We start from the raw sequence: 22,044 nt of genomic DNA, 5'->3' as shown, positions 1-22,044 counted from the left end.
TGCTAGAGGAAGGGGCAAAGAGGAAATGATCAATGATGCTGAGTGTTCTGATTGCACTGCCTGTTCCGTTTATGGAGAGTTCTCAACTCACCATGGATCTATGTCTTGATAAACTCATCCTCCTTTGAGACTACTTAAACTCCTAGATGCACTGAATACACCTAACATGTCTACCACCTGACTATAAAGGCCCAGGACCACAGCACTCTAGAGACCATGTCATTTCCCCATTATGGTCACACGACTGTCCGAGATCTGAGGCTTCTTGGCACTTTCCAGTACCATGAGAGAGCACTGTACCCTGGAAGGCTGAGGCAGGAATGTCACAGATTAAACCCCAACGTGGCAACTCAGCAATGCAGGGAGACCCATTTCAAAATTTAAAATTTAAAACAAAAGTTGCAACTCTGTACAAAAGTCCTCAGGTTCATCCCCAGGAATTGAGACGAAGAGAAAAAGAAAAGATAAGACCAAAGAAAACAAAAGAAAGAAGAAGTGGAGTAAGACAGACTGAAGAGAGAGAGACAGAGAGAGACAGAGAGACAGAGAGAGACAGAGAGACAGACAGAGAGAGACAGAGAGAGAGAGACCGAGAGAGAGACAGAGGGACAGAGAGACAGACAGAGACAGAGAGAGACAGACAGAGAGACAGAGAGAGACAGAGAGAGACAGAGAGACAGAGACAGAGAGAGACAGAGAGAGACAGAGACAGAGAGACAGAGACAGAGAGACAGAGACAGAGAGACAGACAGAGAGAGAGAGACAGAGACTGAGACAGGGACCAGAGAAAGAGAGAGAGAAACCAGAGAAACAGAGAGAGATAGAGACAGAGACAGACAGAGACAGAGACAGAGACAGAGAGACGGACAGAGAGAGACAGAGACCGAGACAGAGACCAGAGAAAGAGAAACTAGAGAGAGAAACAGAGAGACAGAGAGAGAGAGACAGAGACAGAGAGAGACAGAGAGTCAGAGACAGAGAGACAGAGAGAGACAGAGAGACAGAGAGAGACAGAGAGACAGAGAGAGACAGACAGAGACAGACAGAGACAGAGAGAGACAGTGAGAGAGACAGAAACACCGAGACAGAGAGAGACAGAGACATAGAGACAGAGACAGAGAGAGACAGACAGAAAGAGACACAGAGAGACAGAGAAAGAGAAAGGAATAGAAAGATGTGGAAGAGGAAAAATAAAAGGAGGAGGAAGAAGGAGGGAGTGTGGATGGATGTAAGATATAAAGAGAAACAACAAGTAAAGTTAGAAAAGAAAATGGAAGAAAAGGGACGTAAAGAAAAAGACAGAGTATTCTCCCATATAACACAAACCCCGGAAAGAATCAGGATTTAAACAGCCTCTGCGAGGGATGTATAAGTTTCCCACTCATTACAAAGCTGGAAGAGGAAAATACAGAATTCAAGAACATCTGCTGATGGATACAGACCGGCTTGTTACAGTCATAAAATCCAAAAGTCATGCAGTGAATGAAAACCTCTTCAATTGGAGACCATCAATATTATAGATACTTACAGGAATCAACTACTTGTTTATTTATTTATTTAGGTTTTTTGAGACAGGGTCTCACTCAGAAGTTCAGTCTGGCCTAAAACTAGCTATGTAGTCCAAACTGACCTCAGATTTGCAGGAATCCTCCTGCCTCAGCCTCCCAAGTGCAGGGAGTATAGCTTTGTGCCACCACACCTTGTTAGCACTATTTTTCCCCTATAAGCTATAAAATGCCCTCAGTACAGGGAGTGTGTGTTTTTACCCATGTATGTCTAAGGTGGATGCCTTTCATGTATGAAGCACTCATGAACTGATGTAAATAGATGGTTTATTTGTAAATCCCTCCTGCTGCTTCTGTCAGTACGTACAACCTCTTTTCTTAATGGAAACCATTACAAATTGCCCCTTCCCAAGCTTGGTCATTCTTGTTCAATTATTTGAGAAGCTAGCAGCTGTTTGCAAATGCAAAGACCTCCAAGAAACAGCTTTTTATGTACTTTTAACAGTACCTGTGTTTCTTTCTGCAGAATTCCCCTGATGCATTTTTAACATGAAAAATGAAGACATACAAAGCGTATTTCATTCAGTTACATTGATTCTTTTCTGTAGCCTACATCTATGGGACTACCGTGATTGTATAGAACAGATGGAATAAAATGTCTTTTACAAAAACCATGGTGTTGTACATTTTAAGCTATGCAAAGAATGGGATTTTGGCAGGGGCTTTCCATTCTTACTTCTAGCAAAAGATAAAAAATTTCTACACGAACACCCTGCAGCCAAAGTTATTAAGCGCTCACAGTACGCAGAAGAAATAAATTCAAACATTAATTGAACATAATCATTTAAGTGGGCTTGATCTTGACCACGTTATCTGCAAATGGAAAAAATACTTGAGACAATCAGCTCTCTTTAAAAGACATGATATTAAGAAAGTTTACTGAACTGTTGTTGGTAACGTTTTACGATCTAGTTCTTCCCTGCATACATGAAACGCACCTCCAGACTTTTAATAATTTATTTCTCAGAAGGAATGCATGGATTGGAAAGATACCACAGCCACAATCTCACATATGTCTGTCTCCACAGGCCTTCACATTTGTACGAAAATCAACGCATCTTGGAAACCATCATACCCAGTGAAGTCAATCAGATACAGAAGGTTCAAAGTCACAGATTCAGAAGGTTCAAAGTCACAGAGCTTATAGGGGAAAAATAGTGCTAACAAGGTGTGGTGGCACAAAGCTATACTCCCTGCACTTGGGAGGCTGAGGCAGGAGGATTCCTGCAAATCTGAGGTCAGTTTGGACTACATAGCTAGTTCTAGGCCAGACTGAACTTCCGAGTGAGACCCTGTCTGGAGAAAGCCAGAATGTAATGAATGTACACAACAAAATAAAAGACAGCTGATGAGAAACAGGAACTTATACATGGGAAGGAGGGAAGGTTTCAGACTGTGAGGGGAGATGAAGAGGCAGGGTGCATATGGACCAGTTTTCTCAGATGGGTGTAATTCTCATGTATTGCAAATATCTACTGATCAAAAAGAGAGCTATGAGGAAACAAAGAATTCAGCTTAATTACCAAGCTGTATTTCCTTCTTTTGTAAGAGGTTTGGGACTTGTGCTTTGGCGAGGAAATAATTGTAGTCGTGGGTATAACCAACGCAGGTTGAAAGCTGAGATACCTGTCCACCTGCATTTCCTGTTGTAGATCATTCTGAAAATCTTACGGTATCCAGATTCTTGTCCCATTTTACCAAAGCACAGCAGGGCAAGAGTCAGCGGGCTACATGGTCTGCTGGCTCCTCATGCTAATGTAATTATTATGGATTATTGCAAATAAGTAGTAATAAAAATAAATATTAGAAACCATCAAGACTGCAGTCCTCTTTGGTTTTTTCCAGCAATGGTCCCAGGGCCTCTCACAGATGGCAGAATGTGTGAATGCTAGGTTTCTTTCTCTGGCTTTGTACAGTATTTGCAGAGAACCTGAACGCATCTTTTCCTGTACTTCAAATCATTGCTATATGGCTGAAAATACCCAATACAATCTAAATGCTATATAATTTGCTCTCCGGTATTTTTCAGGATATAATAGCAAGAAAAATGTTTGTATTTGCTTGGGAGCAATTCATCTTTTCTTGAATGTTTATCCTATAGAGGATTAGTGAGATCTTTTATGCTAGAGGAACCACTGCGTTCAGCTCTGATGTTTTTGAATGAAAGTGGATAAAGGTGATGTTAAACAAAGAACCACATTTCTGTGTGAATACGATTTTATTTACAAAAGCGAGACATGGGCCAGGCAGGGGTCCTAATTAGTCAAACTTGTTGCCAAAGGATGGTCAATAAATTGAACAAATTTGTATTAAACTTGAGTTGCATCCTGGCTTTCCACTCCTATTTGCTATCGTATGGCCCTTGTGAAAACTTTGGAAGCTTATAAGGCATTATAAGAAACAATAGTAACTCAGCTTCCCAGATCTTGGTCTCTGTCTCTGTCTCTCTGTGTCTTTTTCTCTTTGTCTCAATCTCTCCCTGGGTCTCTCTCTCTCTCTCTCTCTCTCTCTCTCTCTCTCTCTTCTCTCTCTCTCTCTCTCTCTCTCTCTCTCTCTCTCTCTCTCTCTCTTCCTCTGTCTTTCTCCCCTCTCCCCTCTGTCTCTCATTGATTGGCACACTTTTCTCTCTGTCTCTTTGTCTGTGTCTCTCTCCTCTCTCTGTCTCCCTCTGTCTCTCTCTCCCCTCTGTCTCTGTCTCTGTCTCTCTCTCTCTCTCTCTCTCTCTGCCCCTCTCTCTCTCTCTCTCTCTCTCTCATTGGTCTGGCACACTTTTGACCATCATTGATGCTGCAATGTGGATAAACTTCTGCCATATATACTCTGGCTTGCTTACTACAAATCATGACCAATGTTCATGGCTCAAACCTTTCTTCATGGACACCAAGACTGAGCATTGCGTACCATGGTGGGTCTGGAGCTTGGATAGTCAGACCTTTTCCATCAAGTTGGCATGGACTACCTTCTAGGACAAGATTACAATCGCATCTGTCACTGTGAATAGATTAAAGTGAGATCTCTACCCTTCTCCTCCTGCTCTGAGACCTCGGCCTTCCTTATCTGGGCAAATCATATTTAAAAAATGCAGTGCGTGAGGATGCTTCTCCTTTGATCCATCCTAGGATATTATCTAGTTCTGGAGAACTTGATCAAAGATACTGAAACTATATATATACTGAAACAAAGATACTGAACTAAAGTTATACATATATATATATATATATATATATATATATATATACATATATATATATTCATTCTATCAAAGACAGATGTCTTAGGAATGTTTGGTCCCATAAGATCATGCTGCTGAGTGAAGTAAGATCCCTTTTAATTTGTGAATCTCACCTTTAACATGCTTCCACAACGATAAGGTTAGGGTTAGCTATATTCCTGCTGTAAGTGATATGTGAATACACACACACACACATGTTGTACAGATATAGCATGTGTGTGTGTATGTGTGTGTGTGTGTGTGTGTGTGTGTGTGTGTGTGTGTGTATCTTTATAGAAATCTATACGTATACCATTTACTCTATCTGGTTCCCTTAATATATTATCACCATTTCTATATCACTAAGTACATATTTTAAAATCCAATTACATCTCACCTTTACAGGCCTAATTTTAAGAGACAGGAGGTCTAAAATTGCTTCTTATTTTCACTGGACATCATTTTAAATAATTGGAAAAGAAGCAAGAGAAACAAATCCTTATTATTTCCTGAGATGCGCCTAACAAGGTGCAAAGGTTTGGGTCCAGACAAATGCATTTCCTGAATCAAAGAATAACTTTGCCTCCCAGGTATTCAACGTCATCTGGTAGGATATTGGTAAACAGGAGGCTTTACGGTTGGAAAAAATAAACTCAAAGGAGCAAAATAAATGTCATAGCCTGGGAGACCAACTTAATTTAAAAGTATCCCAGGGGAGAGGCATAGAAGTACAATGTTTCCTTTTTGATCTTTCTTACAAAACACAAAGAAAGTCACAAGCACAGGAGAGAAAAGAAAACACCTCCAGTGTTGGCACAGACGATCCTGTGTGTTTGTGCTGCGGTGAAGTCAAAACGCCCTTGCTCTGCAGAATTCATTGTTTTCAATTCCAAATGCCATTTAAAAAGACACGTTGCACCTTCCTTACCTCGAGGCAGGCAGGTTAACAGTACTTTTATTGTTCAGCTTTGTTTTATTTCCCCACGTAGAAATTTATTCATGTAAGCAACTATATTTATTAACATTTTAGGCACAAAGAATAATCTCTCCCTCCCTCCCTTCCTCTCTCTATTTCCTGTTTTGTTTCTTGAGATGAAGTCTTTTTATGTAACCCTTCTCCCCTTCCCCTCGCCTCCTCCTCTCCCTGTCTCTTCTTCCTGTCTTCAGATGAACTCTTGCTATGTAGCCCAGGTTGACCTTGAACTCACAATGTAGCTCAGGCTGGCCTCGAACTCACAATGTGGCTCAGGCTGGCTTCGAACTTGCAGGGTTCCTGGTCTCCCGCTCCTGAGTGCTTGGATTGTAGAAGAGCACCAGCCTGTGAGCCGTTCATTCTTTCCATTAGGAATGTTTCAGTCATCTGAAAAGATTCCTGAACCTCATGAAAGGTCTACCCAATTGGATCATTTTCTGTGACCTACCCAGGAAAGATCAGTTTCATGTAGACACACTTTGAGTTCCTAGGAGTAGTACCACATGGGATGCATTTCTTGGAAAAATGACCAAAATCAACTCAAACATTTCCTTTGGATGTGGGTCTATACTGGCAGGTCTTGTCTTTACTGTTTGCTTTTATTTATTTATTTTTTGTCCTTTTCTTTTTTATCGGTACCAGGGATTGAACTCACGACTGCCTGCTGGTAAGGCAGGCGCTTATGCCGCTGAGCTAAATCCCCAACCCCATTGTTTGCTTTTTGTACAGTGACAGTCTTTGTTCTTAGTTGATGACTTACTATGATTTTAACCCTAGCAGCTCAGTTTGGACTTGAATCTGTGGCTCTCCAGAAGAGATATTTTGTTCTCCAGCTGAGCGGGAAGCAGACTTTATGGACATTTTTCTGTGTTACAGATTGGGTTGGGGTGTGAATTCTGCTGGAGTCCACTGTGTGGAGACCATTAGTTCTGCTCAATATTCTGTTCTAAGTAGAACAATGAGGATAATTTCTGTAGCCCACTGTGGGGAGAAAAAAGGATTTTTTTTTTTTTTTTTTTTTTTTTTTTGGTAGATAGAAACTCTTCACCGAGTTACACGCCCTTCTGGGTGCAGGAACCATGAAGTTTCACTCTGCAAAGCTTCCTTCTTGGATACACTGTTAGAAAACTATCAATCCTGCCACAAAAGCATGACTGTTTCCTTCCTCCCCACACAAAACACAAAGGCTTATGTTGAAGCCTGTATTTTTCCCTTCCGGATAAAAGCTACACGTTTCTCAAGTGCCTCTGTGGATGATCTATTCAAAGAAGTCTTCCTTGGATTTGCTCTAATGCATGACTTATTTATCTTCTATTCCTCGCTGTAGCTCTGTTTTCAAGGGGCTGCTATAAGGTTGCAGTATTTCCACAGTTTGTCTTTCTCTCTGTTTATGTGATCACAGTTCTAAGTACTTTCTGGCTTGACAAAAGCTGCAGATCTCTTGAAAATCAGTGCTGGTGGGTGCACAGTAGGAAACTCTAATAAAGTAGGTTTCTTCATGCATGACTCTATATTTTCTGAATTTTATCGACTCTGTGTGTGTGTGTGTGTGTGTGTGTGTGTGTGTGTGTGTGTATTTTTGTACCAATGCAAGGCACATGTATAACTTGTGCAGTTCAAATACAGTTTGTGGAGTGTAGTCATTAGATTGACTTCATCATAAATAAGTACCTAAGATGGGGAAATCATAAAGAAAATGTCTTTGTTTAGTGCATGTTCAGAGGATTCAAAGGCTCTTCTCCAACGATAGCTTTCTGCCCCCCAAAGTCCCACAGGAATCCAGAAAAAGCGTTATGTATAGACAACAAGAATACTGTGGGTTTGTCTGTGGCTTCCGATTTTTTCCTTTCCTTATAGAGCTGGTGAGATAAACCAGGGGAGCTTCACTGCGATGTCATTTTGAAATTCTAATCACCATCCAAAGCCCCATCTCTAAACACTGTACTTAGGTGACGCTCCATCCTCTAAATGACTCAAAATAGGAATTAAATTCCAACACATCCAGTCTTTTGAGGCACTGGATCCATTTGCATTCCTTTTCAAGCTGACACTACTGACAGGTCCTGTCTGTCAGATGGTACCTGGTACTGCTCTATATTAGTACTGCAAGGGCCAGAGGATTAGTTCAGTGTCATAAGTGCCTGCCTGGCAAGTACAAGGTCATGAGTTCGATACCCGGCGCCCAAAAGGATTTTACATTTAGTGATGCATTGAATCTGGACCTAAAGACCTCAAATGGATTGATATTGTTATAAATCTTAAATGGCTCCTGTCATGGTTTATATCCCTGTTTTCCCCCCAAAGCCTCTTGTGTATCTAGGGAAGGCATAGATTATGGGGTCTGTAGGTGAGCTGCCATTGAGAAGTGGAGGCAGGTTGCAATCCATGGATCATCATAGATTTGGCTTGAAGGATCCATCTCCCTTTCCTGCACCTCCTCTCACTCGCTGCTTTCTGATTGCCAAGAAATAAACAGCTTTTTTGTACCATGCACCTCTGCCATATGTGCTGCCTTGGTGACTGTAGAGAGAAACAAAAGCCAAAGCAAGCCTCTCTTCAAGTTTTGGGTGTCAGCTATTATGTGTCAACAACAAAGAAAGTCACTAAGACATTCAGATACCAGCCCCAGGGCAAGGATTTACAGCAAAGATGCTGACAAACTTTGTAAGCCAAAGCTCAAACGCAATCCCTTTGGAAGGCAGGACCTCGAACACTTAGTCTTCAGCTTCCTGTTCCTACACAAAAAGCAAATTGTGAATAAGGTTGAAAGTACAAAGAATCACATATGTAGAACTATAACATGACAGAGACACTAAGATGCAAACAACCAACATAGAATCCACACAGCCAAATTGCAAAAAGGTAGGTTCTCCTGAACCGAAATTTTAAGACAGGACCTCATTGCTATTGAAAATCTTCCTACGAGATTGGCTGAGTACAACCTCATGGGTAGGAGAAAATGGAATGTTTTAGATTAAAGAAAAGTCATTGGAATAGACAAGACTATTCTGCACAGAGACCCAACAGCATAGGCAACTGTTCCAAGAATCAACACACAGGACACACCAAATTAAAAAGTTTCTGCATAACAAAAGAAAAAGTTAACAGAATGTGTTATGGTTTGTGTCTGGATGTCTCCCCAGAGCCTGGTATCCTGACTAGAGTTTGTGATTGATTCATGATCCAATTCTAGGATTACGGATATGAGCACTACACTCTCTCTAGGGTGCATAACTTGCATACAATATAGGGGGCAAGAAGAGTCTTCAGTCCACCTTTTTCTCTTTCTGCTCTTTCTTTTTGCTGTTTTCTGATGCCATGAACTGTTGCTAATGCCATGACCCAGCCTGTCTTGGAATCATCGCATACGGACTGAAACCTCCACAAACTGTGAGCTAAATAAACCTTTCCTCCTTAACTTTGAATGTTAAGTATCTTTGTCTCAACCATGAATAAAAAGTAACCAACACACAGAGTTAAAACACAAATGACTTTCTGAAGGAAAAAAAATTTTTTCTAAGTCTTCTTCAGAAAGAGAGCTAATATCTAGAATGAATGGAGATCTAAAAAAATTACTCCCCCCAAATGAAAGACGCAATCAAAAATGGGCAAATGAAATAAATAGACATATGAAGGAGGAAGTATCACTTGCCAATAAATATGCAAAAAAATGCTCAACATTGCTGGCCTTTAGAGAAATGTAAATTAAAAGAATAATGAGATTCCATCTGACTTCAGAAAGTGGCCATCAACGAGAAATCAAATAAAAGCAAATGCCAACAAGACTTTGGGGAGAAAGAAGCCCTCCTGCACTGTTGTTGAGAATGTAAACTAGTACAATTCAATTCCTCAAAAACGTGAAACTCGAGATTATATTTGACCTAGCTCTTCCCCTTGTAGGTAAGTTCCCCAAAGTGTTAAAGATAGTATATTACAGTGATCCATGCATATTCATGCTGATAGTAACACAAGTCATAATAGCTGGATCTTGGAAGTGGCTTATATGTCCATCAATAGATGAATAGATAAAGAATATGTGAGAATAAAGGAAAATATATGTGATAGGTACACACAATAGCATACTATAATGTCATGAAGAAGGATAAGAGTCATCTATAGGAAAGCGGATGCACTCTGAAGTTATAATGGTAAGTGAAATAAATTAGACACACAAGAATTAATATCATCTGGTGTCTCTTACATGAAAAGCCCAAATTGTAAATAAAATGCAAGTAAAAGTTAGGTAATGAGAATTAGAGAGACAGATCTTTCTCAAATGGCAAACGAATCAGGAAGCAGAGACAGAATGGGGGAAGAGAAGAATATGAAAAATGTATTTGGATTGAAGATGTGTTGCGTCCCAACACTAACTCTATGCAATAAATGTAAACATGTTGTACTGAAAACCCAGTCATACAAATGTTTTTTTTTTTAAATTGAAAAAAATTAAAAATGAAAACAAAGAACAAAAATTGTCTTGGTTACCTTCAGTCCCTTTCAATACACATTTTATAAACAATGTCTGCCCCGACTACTCAGCAAGTCTTTCCAAACGTGTGCAATGTCCGACAAAGATGTAGCTTCCAAAAAATCATTACAAAGACGCTGAATTTCATCCCATTTTGTGATCCACTTCCTAGATGCTCCCAGCCATGTAACTGGTAGACGTCTTGACTTGTAACTTTCCTTATCCCTCTAACTATGAAAATTCATGTAGCATCTTCTTTGTTGGTAGGATAGAGTATGCATGCAAAGTCCCACTTCCTGATTTATGCTACTCGTGATAGTTGGAATAACTGGGCAACTTTATTTTATTATTATTATTATTATTTTTGGTACCAACAATTGAACTCATGACCTTGTGCTTGCCAGGCAGGTGCTTATGCTGCTGACCTAAATCCCTGGCCCAACTGGGCAACTTTAAACTGAACTCAGCAGTCTGATTCAGGAGTGTCCAAGATACAGATGTTTAGTACTCACCAGTTGTCATGGTGACAATGACCCTGCCATGGCTTGTTAAATGTTTACAGATGGTTTCACCGCATACAGCTGTGAAGACAGATGGTCCTCTATGGGCTCCATAGTACAGTTAAGCTGTTCGAACCCTTATTTCGCTAACTCAATCTTCCTTACAAGCCAAACGAAGAAGAAATCGTGAGCATCAATTGGTTAAGGGAGAACTAAGATATATCCAAAGTTTTAGAGGTGTCCATAAAAACAGGAGTTTATAGGATCACAGGTTGATTTGCTTAGAGAATTGCCATCAAAAATCCTAAACTCAAGGTGTCAGCAAGGCTGATTCTTTCAGCATGCTAGGGAACAGCCAACGTCTAGACTTTATAGCTTCTCTGTACTGCCCGCATTCCCTAGGCTCATGGACCTGTGCCAACCCAACACCAGCTTTTGCTATATGCCTTTCCCTGCCTCTGGATCTCTGTATTCCTCTTCTGAGGCTCCATCTGCATAGTTCGGGGCAGTCTTGCTACTTCAAGGTTGTTAAATTAATTGCACCTGCAAAGTTCTTATTGGAAGTGTAAAGTAATATATGTATTCCACTTTTTAGGAGCAGGGTATGGGTACACTTGGGGGACAGTATTCAATCTACTCCGGTCTACTTTCCTCTTCCCCAATAAGACAGACTATAGCCACTCCATTCTTCTGGTTGGGGTTGATACTCACACCTGGGATTTTCAGTTTTTACGAGTCGGAACTAGGACAGTGATCCCAGAGAAGTGTTCTCTCACAGTTCTATGACTGGCACAAATTAATGGTCTCAAGAAATAATGTTGTTTGACAACCTTCAGAAGAGAGACTTCTAGATGGAACACATTAAATTAAGATGCATATTTCGTGGAGAGATAAAATATACCTCCATTTGTGAAAAATAAAAAATCAAGAAGATTTTTTTGAGAATGCTGTTTCAAAGACATGAGTCCCCAGGCCTGGTGATTTATGAGTACAGTCACAGGGCTCAAGAGACAGAAGCAGAAGGATGACCATGAACCAGAGGCCAGTCTGGACTAGATAATGAGTTCTTGATCAGCCTAAACTACTGAGGAGATCTTTTCTTAAAAATAAAAAAAAAGAGAGAAACAAGAAAAGAGAAAGAAAGAAAGAAGGAAAGAAAGAAAGAAAGAAAGAAAGAAAGAAAGAAAGAAAGAAAGAAAGAAAGAAAGCCTGAAGATACATTACTTTAGACAAGGCACTTGAGTATCTACAGATTTTTTTCTGTCTTTTGTAGATCTGGAGTCAATTTTCAAGGGATAAAGTTTGGCTGTATCTCCCTTAAACAATAAAAGTCTGATAAAGGAATACATATATTTTGGCACAAAGGTTTAGTTTATCTAGAGCCCAAGCCTACTCAACTGGGGAAGGAGGATGGTTGTTAGAATGTCCCTTCTTCCCCTTCTTGGTGGAACAGTGGGGTGGCATTTGAAACCACGTTATGACATGATAGTGAACGAGAGGAATTATTCTGCATGAAATAGGGAAAGGCATCTGACTTCAACAGTCTAGGAGGACGCTAAAAGAATATTACAGAGCCACATTAAAAACATCATTATCAGGTAAGTGGAATAGATCCCAAGAACACAGCTTGCTTCATAAAGATATATTTCAAACACTACCATTTCAACATAGGTAATCAAAATTTAATGATTTACATCATTTTGAATTAAGACCACACTTTCTTTATCCAGACATCTGTTGATGGACATGTAGAACACTTCCAAGATTTAGCTACTCTGAGTTGAGTTGCTATAGACAGGGTATGTATGTAATGTGATGTTTTAACCTTTTCAGGAAGATTCTCAGAAGAGGCATGGCTGAGTCCCACAGAACTTTGAGTCTTAGCTTTCTGAGAACTCTCCATACTGATTTCCATAGTGACTTGTTGTCTGATTGCTTGATAGTAGCCATTTTACCATAGAAATATGGAATCTGACTATTGATTTAACATGCATTTTCTCATGGACAGTGATGTGGAGCACTGCTGTATGGATCCACTGACCATTTGTACATCTTATGAGAAATCTCTATCCAACCTGACTGCCTAATTTTGATCAGGTCTTTCATTGCTGGAGTCAAAGTTTTAAAGTTCTTTTTGTTTTATATATTATTCTCCTGTTCAAGAAGCAGCTTCAAAATTTACCAATTCTGTAGTTTCTCTGTTCAAACTGTTGGTTGTGTCCTGTGCTATTTAAAGAAAATGTGATATAATTCAATTAAAATTAATATAACCCAATTTGTTGACTCTCGAATCATTAAATACAATAACCCTGCACTACAAAAATCAAGTTAAAATAACTTTTTCTAGTAATCACATACACATTTAAGAGGCAAACTGGTAAGCACTGGAAATCCACGATGATATCATCACTAAAACATGTTCATGCACTTGATGGGCTTGAAAGATACTTAGCATGTAAGTAAACCACGCTACTAAGTGTGTCTACAGAGTTCGAAGGTGTGTGACCTTGAGAACACTACTTCTGAGCATTGTCCTCTGCTGTGCTTTTTCCAAACCACCAAGAAGTGAGCAACTTTCCTCTACCATAGCCTTTTGCTTGAGTAATTCTGCTTTCAAGCCAGCTGACCCATCTAAGGTCAATAGAGAGAATCTCTGAAAGCATAATCCAAATAAACCTCTCTTTCAGTTGCTGTACTAGGTAATATGTCCCAGTGATGGGAAACCAGACCAATATAAGCAAACTCTTTACATATTCTGAGAGCAGGGATGTTTCTTATACTTATATTGTGTTTATGCTAAGAGGGCCTCACCTCTGTTGCTTCCTAATAATGCAGAGTCAATGGGCACCGTATTGGGTAGTCTGGATCTTGCATAAACTTGTTCCTGTGCCTGGTCTGTAAGCTTTTCAGTTTCCATTTTAGTTTCTCATTTTCTCTGGCCTTTCTAAGACTACACAGGTCTCCGTCATTTTTTATACTGATAACAAACATTTGTGATTGGATAATTTATAGAATGTAAAAGTTTATTTTACTCACAACTTGCAATCACTAGAACAAGCATCTAGGCTACTTTGTATTCAATGCTGACATAAAATACCCCAAAGCTACAAGTTAAGGGAGGAAAGGTATTTAGCTCACAGTTTGCAGAAGTTTCAGTCCATAATCAGTTGACTCCAAGGCAGAGATGCTTTTCAGAGGGGAATTGCAAAGAAGAACCAGTTCATGGCAAGCAGGAGGTAGCCAAAGCAAGCACAGGAGAAGATGAGTCTCTTTCATACAATGGAGTACTACTCAGCTATAAAAAATGATCACATTGAGATATTTATAAATAAATGGATGCAACTTGAGACCCTACTCAAAAGCGAAATAAATCAAACTCACATGTATAAATACCATATAGTCTCCTTAGTGTAAGAAATGGTAAGAGTACATAAGAGTTTATGGTATTCATGATTCCCATTACATTGCTTTGAAGCCGTATAATGTTCGCATTCATTAGTTGGAATGTTTTTATCCTGGGTTGTCTGCTTTTATTATCTGTGATGGTATGAACAGCTATTTTGAAGAAAACAAGACCTTATAATAGCCCGTGCTGATTTAACATCATCTTATTCTGAAGTCCTACCATGCTCTTGCTCATCTGTTTCCATTGGTTCTATCATGTTGTATCTTATTGGATTTTACTATGTGTGATAGTATAAACAAATTTTCTATGGAAAATGAGGTAATATAGTAGCCATTGTTTGTTCTCTGTTATTTGGTTCTGAATGCCCTGTAACACTTTCATTATCTTGAGTGGTTTTATACTATTTTGTTATGCTTGATACTATTGTATATGAAGTTATGCTCAACTATTTCAAAGAAAGAGATATTACAGTAGAGTTAATTATGGGTTGCTTTGTTGTGAAATACTGTGTTGCTTACATTGTTCTGTTCTGATCTGCTTTGTTATGATCTCTTTTGTCTTAATCTCTTTAAAATAAAAAAAATGATTTAAACAAGATGAGCCTCTTCCTGTTCCTTATATTGTACCCAGGCTCCTATGATTAGGGTGGTACCAAACAAATCATTGAGCTGATTAGTAATCACACACCCTTATCCCAGCATCACACACTCTAGATTCAGTCAATTATGCAAAAACCCCACTTAAAGTCCACGTGTGGCTTTGGGGGCTCATCTAGACACAAATCATAGCAACATGGCACCAGCATCTCTTCAATATCTGTGAGGCAATTCTTTCTCCAGCATTACAAGGGAGGAGGGCATACTACACGGAGAGACAGAGCAAGTGTGCCAGATCAGGTTTCCTTCTTCCTAAAATTTGTAATATCATCACGGGCTATTTGCCTCGTGGCCTCATGCAATCCTATTTGCCACCTCTAAGTTCCCACTTTCAAAGACTGTCGACAAATCACTTTGGAAATTAGGTTTCCACCCCAATAACAATTGGAAAGACATACAAATTACAGTAGTATATTCACCCCCAAATAATGCAAAACACACACCGCAGTATATTGTTTTAGAAATGCTGTATTTTACAGATAGGGCATATAATGCATGCAAGAACTATTCCCAGAAATATCCTAGGGGTAAAATAAGAACAGGCATCCAAAGGACAATAATCTATCCTCAAATAGCTTCAAATAAAATAAGCAAAGATTACAAAAACAGTTATTATGTCAGATGAACTGGGGAAAATTCCATAGGACATTTTTCTTTTTAAAGTATTTATCTTCTGGATTTCGTGTATGAACAAATAAAAAGTTACAATGGCAAGATAGTCTTTGTGGAACTTGGAAATGGGATATCAAGATAGCAAAGAAAAAAGAAAAGAGAAAATTAAAAGTTTCGATATATATATATATATATATATATATCCACACACACATATTTATATATTCCTCAAGAAAAATGAAATTTTTATGTATCACCAGTGTACATCCACAAAAGTAAATAAATAAAATTCCATAGGAGAAATAGAAATAGCATGACCAGAGATAAAACCACAAACGATTTCAAGAGAGAAAAACTCATCACAGGCACGTTGAGAGATAAGTGGTATTTGTTGAATGGGAAATGAGGATCAAAACATATTCAGTATGGAGGTTGTATTCGTTAGTTTTCTGTCACTGCAAGAAAACCCTGAGATAACAAACTGGTAAAGAGAAATGTTAGCTTAGTTGTGCAGTTTTGGATTTTCAGTCTATGATGCATTGGCTCCGTTGCTTGGGTGGAACACCATAATGGGAATGTGTGTTGGAGAAAAACTTTTAACCCCACATCCAAGGAGCAAAAAAGGTGAAACAGAGACCCTGATTGGATGCAAACCCAATGACCTAACTCTCTCCCACTAGGCTCCGCCTCTTAAAGGCATAAGCACCTCTCAGTAGACCTACCTTGAGGATCAATACATTAGCCTTTCAGGAATATCCCTATTCTAATGCATAACAGAAGAAATGCTGTATGCAAAGGAAAATGCATGACATTTTCCACGATCACAAAATATTGGAAGTGAGTTAGTTGGGTAAGTATTTTTAATGGGTGAAAACTAACAGTCAAATCCCAAAAGGGGAAAAGGCAGATGAGATAACAGTTCTTGGTACAATAAAATAACAGATTGTCTTCTAGAGTCTTTAAATATTTTTGCCGAGTGCTTCATAAAGAGTTTTAGAAACAAATTATACAGTCACGAATTGCTTAATGACAGGGACATATTATAAGAGACACATTACTAAGTGATTTTTTTATTATGTAAACATTGTGGATTGTCTTATGAAATCACTAAATTCCCTGGGCTAGTCTCAAATTTGCAGTTCTTCTATATAAACTTTCTAGAGTGTCAGGACTGCATGTATGCAATAAGAGGTCAGGCTTTGGTGTGCAATTTTTATTCAATCAAGACCATGATAATCTAGATGTTCATGAGGCTCCTATGGACCAAATACAATATGGTATTTTACAGTCAGATTGTTTTTCTCTACTGGGAATTGAACTCTGGACCTTGTGCTTTCCAGACAGGCACTGTTCCACTGAGCTACATCCCCAGAAAGATTTTTTTTTTTAATAAGGAAAAGGAATACAATGATTACAATGACAGTATTGTGCTGTATATACATAATTACATATCAATATTACACAGTGTGCATAATTCTATGTAATATTCTTAACATTGTAGTTCTGTTGACACTAACATCAACCCAAACACAGTGACCATGTGTTATGCCATGATGTCCCAGTGGGTGACCGGATGATCTTGTGGGATCACCCTCATATCAGTGTGGTTTGTCATTGACCCAGACATCCTTGTGGGTAGCATGATTTTATGAAGCACAAAGATTGGCATTAAGTTTAAACACTGGCGAAAAGAATTGCTTTCATGAGAGTCCTCACCTATATCAAAGCCACTGCCTACTTCATGGGGAGGGTATCCCAATCTTGTATATCCCAATGTTTATCTTACTGTGTCACCATCATCACTGTGACTAATTGTCATTTGTTTTTTCTAATCTTTTGATGATCAAGGCTGAATCTGCTTCAGGCAATTTTCCCTCTCTGCTCCCAATTCTCTGCTTTCATGCAGAACGGTGCCATATTTGAAAATCAACTGTTTTCTTGTTAGGTACATGCATAAGATCTCTTCTGAATATTCTCCTTCCCTCTGTTATCCCTGGGAGCCCCGTGCATTGGGAGAGATGAAACACACAACAAAGAATATACGATCAAGCTGAGAGTGATTAGCTGCTAAGAGAGTATTCAGATTAGCTCATGAGACAGATCTGGTGGTCTTTCTCCATCAAAATGCTAAAAAATTGAAGATTGAAAATGTAAAAAACACAAGAGCAGTCCTCAGAGGGTCCCGTGGCTAGCAATATTTTTCTTAAGAAGATTGGGTTGTCCACACTGAGAAGCCAGCTCCCAGGCTCTGGATAAAATATAACCAATTCATCTATGGAAATCCACACGGGTGCCCATTATTTGCTCTCAGAATCTGGACACAGCTAAATCATAGGACATGGTCATAGCCCTGCATGGACAACAGAATAGCTCAAGGGCTCTGGGTTATGATTTTTCTATTGCCAATATTGGCTTGTTCTCATCTTCTCCTTCTCCTTGTCTAATGGCTAAAAAATAGTATGTGTCTGTTATTTGTACATGCAATGACTTCATTATTTTTATAACCATGTCCTCTTGTGCTCATGCTTTCCATTCTTTTTCCGGTGACCTGTTGATGCATATTCTTTGTCCTTTTGCTTTCAATTGGTTAGTGGACTTTTTAGGATCACTTCAAGAGGAATGTACAAGGAGCAAACACTTCAAAGGTGATATAAGTTGCAATGTTTTCCCTGTCTATGCCATTTGGAAATTCACCAAGAGCTCCAAACATGTGTACATATACAGTCATATTTCCCAAATGGTATTTTTGGTAAATAATCCACTCTATGTTTGTTGATGGTCTTATGAGATGACATAGCCCAGTAAAGCTGAAGTTATTTTACTTTGTATATGTATACTTACACAAACAGAAAATCTCCGTATTTTTCCAAATATATTGCTAAGAAGTCCACAATTGTGCTGCATAGGGTGGTGGAGGTCCTGTTATATTAGGACTCTGGGAGGCAGAGGCAAGAAAAATGAAAATTTGAGCGCAGTTTGGACAACTTACCAACTCTGTCTCCAATTAAAAGAATTAAAAGGACATGGCACTGACCAGAGTTTATTGGGAACTCCTTGGTATTCAATCCTCAGTGGGATATATCTATCTGTCTATCTATCATATCTATCTATCTATCTATCTATCTATTATATACCACTGTATAAAAATTAATAATTGGGAGATTATATAGAAAAATAAACACAAAACTAGAGTTAGAATTTTGAAACATAAGAACAGGGAGAATGGTTGAAAATCTTTCAAGTAGGGTTGTAATATTAACATTCCTTCAATTTTACCAACATGTGATTGTTGCGATAATTAAAAAGGACAGAGAGACCAATGGGTCAAATCAAAGGTATGGGTGAAGCTTACATAGGTGTTTTGAACACGAAAAGCTACTGCATCAATTTGTAGGAAAAGGTACATTTCAAGAAAACTATGGAGACGTTTTATTAGCAGCTAGAGAGAAGTTAAAAACTCGTACTCAGTATGCGGGATTGAGGAGGATGAGTTCCAAATGGATTGATAACTTATTTACACAGCCACAGCAAAACCATACACATGTTCACGGCCTTGTTTATATGTAAATCATCAATCCATTTGAATCTTCAAAACACAAAGACAGATTAAAGTCCCACAGTGTATAATTCTCCTTCTCACACACGATCAATGCACAGGTTATTCCCTATCTAGGTTCCTTAAAAAACAGCTAGCTTCTGAGAACAGCAAAAGCAACCTGCTCATCATCCCAGAGCATGTGTTAGTGCCTGGCACACATTACCAAGTAAATGGAATGAGTCTGTCCGTAAATAAAATCATCTTTGTCAGTCCCCCACCCTTTTTTTGTGTATACACAAACAAAAAGCTGAAAAGATGAAATTACATAAAGAGGGTGAGTGACCATTGGACACTCTGTCTAGAAGAACAGGATCATTCTTGGTGGGTTTCCGATCCAGTCTAGATGATACATTCTATAAAGGTATGTTCAAAACAGGTAGCAATTCTTGGGTTTTAAATAAGTGAATACTGGATTATGTTTATCACTGGAGACACTACAACTTCTGGTTACTGTCTAGAACTTCTCTGAACAGCGTAGAACACATGAAAGCCTCCTTTGTCTTTCTGGCTTAGTTACACATCAGTTCTTTCCATGTGACATGTGATCATATGGATAAAATTTCTCTGCCAGTGGCCAGGAAATTCTCTGAGAAAGAAAACAATGCATGTAGACAATGAATCCTTAATATATGCATTGGTATTCCCCACTGCATGTGAACTCACCATCCCTTCTGTTAACCTGAATTAATGCATAATGGCTTAAATATATACAATTCCACGTGACCAAACGAAGTGCCAATTGACTGTTTAAATTAAATTCCATTAATCCTAGCACTGGCAAAGTGTTTATTTTCAATACCTGTGATTATTTGAATTTCAATTTCTCGTTTGCAACCAGTGTTCAAGGAAGTAAAAGCAACCTCCATAGTTTCAAAAGAAACCAAGCTACTTTGTTAGCTGGAAATATTTGTAAGTGCCAAATATTTCATAGGAAACTGGTGTTTATCAAAAATAATAATATAGGGACTGGAGATTTAGGTCAGCAGCATAAGCGCCTGCCTTGCAAGCAGGTAGTCGTGAGTTCGATCCCCGGTACTGATAAAAAGGAAAAAGACAAAAATAATAATAATAATAATATATTGGCACCAAATTTGATGTTTTGCGTGTATCCTAAAATGCAGAAGTTAAGTAAAAGCTGAACAAATGATTGACATTCTATTACTACTTGATATCATAAATCATTAAAATGGCTTATTTCATGGGGCTGATAGGATTTTGCTTTCTAAAATTTTCATGATTTGTTTTTTGACAAAGATTAAAATGTTATCTTTAGGGAGTTAATGAAAAGAGAGAGATAAAAAGAGCAGAAAACAGTCTTAGACAACTCCAGAAGTTTTGGAAGCAAATGTCCAATATTTCTAGATTTTTCCATTTTGAAGATTTTAAATAGTCATTTTCATATAATGAAATAAAAATCTAATATTGTCATTAAATAAAATTATCTACATTTCCCTGCTTCATGTATTTTGAACATATTCATTGTTTTCAAATCTCTTATGACTCGGGATCTAAACTATCACATTTGAATATACTACAGTTAAAGTAGTTAATGTACCTACCCGAATGGAGACAGATGCTAGCAACATTAATGAGACAAATCTATAAGTAATAGGTTTATTTGCCTGACAGTTGGTACCCAAGGATGTTTTCTCCTTCCCAGATTTTTAAGCTTCACAAGCACATCCTAATGACAGCTGTTGTATGAGTTGCTTTCCCATTATTAAGATAAAACACTCAGCACCCACCATTTAAAGGATGAGAGACTGGTTTTAGCTTGCTGCTTCAGGATTTGTAGTCTGTGGCTGAGTCCATGTCTCCAAGGCTGAAATATCATGGCCTCGCGGAGGAAACCTGCTTATGTTATGGCGGCCAGGAAGCAGCAAGAGATGAGAGGGGCCAGAGACAGAAGCACACCCTCCCAGGTTGGACCCCATTGAGTGCCCCATTGAGACCATCCACTGGACCGTCTGAAACACTAAACAAAAATAAACATTGCCTCCTTCAAGATCTGTATACCAGGTATTTGTCCATAGTGATGAAAACCTAACTAATGCATCCCCATTCACTGGTGTATCTATTTGCCCATTTTATTTCTGAGGTGGCCAGCTGTACCTTTGCTGAAATATTTTCACAGCTAACTGGAGTCTTGTGCAAAGACATTCTGGGAAACACCCAACCAGGTAAACATACACTCTTCAAGTTTAAATCTAGGAGAAGATAAAATAAAAGTTTTCTTTAAAATTAAATGACACACTCACCTCTCCTGCTTCTACAATACATCCTAAGGGATGCACACCTTGTCAATATTTATTTTGCAATAAATGAGAGAGTCTTTGATTTCCAATAATGAACAGGAATATGGTGTTACTCCACCATGCTTAACATTCAGTCAGGGCTAATTAGCATTGCTGAAAATTAGTAATGATATCATATTAATGATTTAGGTTTACACGATGAAAGAGACCAGTTTGCATTCATGAAAAACGTCAATTTCCACTATGCCCGTTTGCAAATTGAATAATCAATGTATTTGTCCATGATCATGAAGAAAATCTGTTCATTTCTAATTGTCAATTATGCTCAAACCCGTAACCTTTCATTTTTTTTTCTTTCTTTGCCAACTGGTCTACCCCAATTCAGCTTTGTAGCAGGACTCAGACCCTCAGGATATAAGACCTGCTCGCAAAACTGCCTGTCAGGTGCCGCCTTACACTGAAGGTCAACTCTGCCAAAAGGACAAATATTTATTAGTCCACAGACACATTTTGATGAACCCAAGAAAATCTTCAGACACAAGACCTTTTCACAAAAGACATACATCACAATGCAAAAGCGATATTCAGATGGTGAGATTCGGCGTGTTTTGGGCACAAGTCTCATTTAAAGTATGTACAGGAGGACAAAAACATGTTGCAAAGTACTTAACCCTGATTGTAGACCAATCATAACCAGGTGGAGAAACCCAGTGCTCGAGTCTTGGCATTCAGCCCCACGTGAGTTTATTATGTGTATTTCTTTACGGTCACCAAAGCAAGTGATCCCAAAGTCCAGTGCT

The sequence above is a fragment of the Cavia porcellus genome, unplaced genomic scaffold, assembly GCF_034190915.1.
Source record: "Cavia porcellus strain 051 isolate PalLab524CR breed Dunkin Hartley unplaced genomic scaffold, mCavPor4.1 scaffold_33, whole genome shotgun sequence".
Taxonomy (NCBI): Eukaryota; Metazoa; Chordata; class Mammalia; order Rodentia; family Caviidae; genus Cavia; species Cavia porcellus.
The sequence above is the reverse complement of the archived record's forward strand: the minus strand, read 5'-3'. Positions refer to the sequence as shown.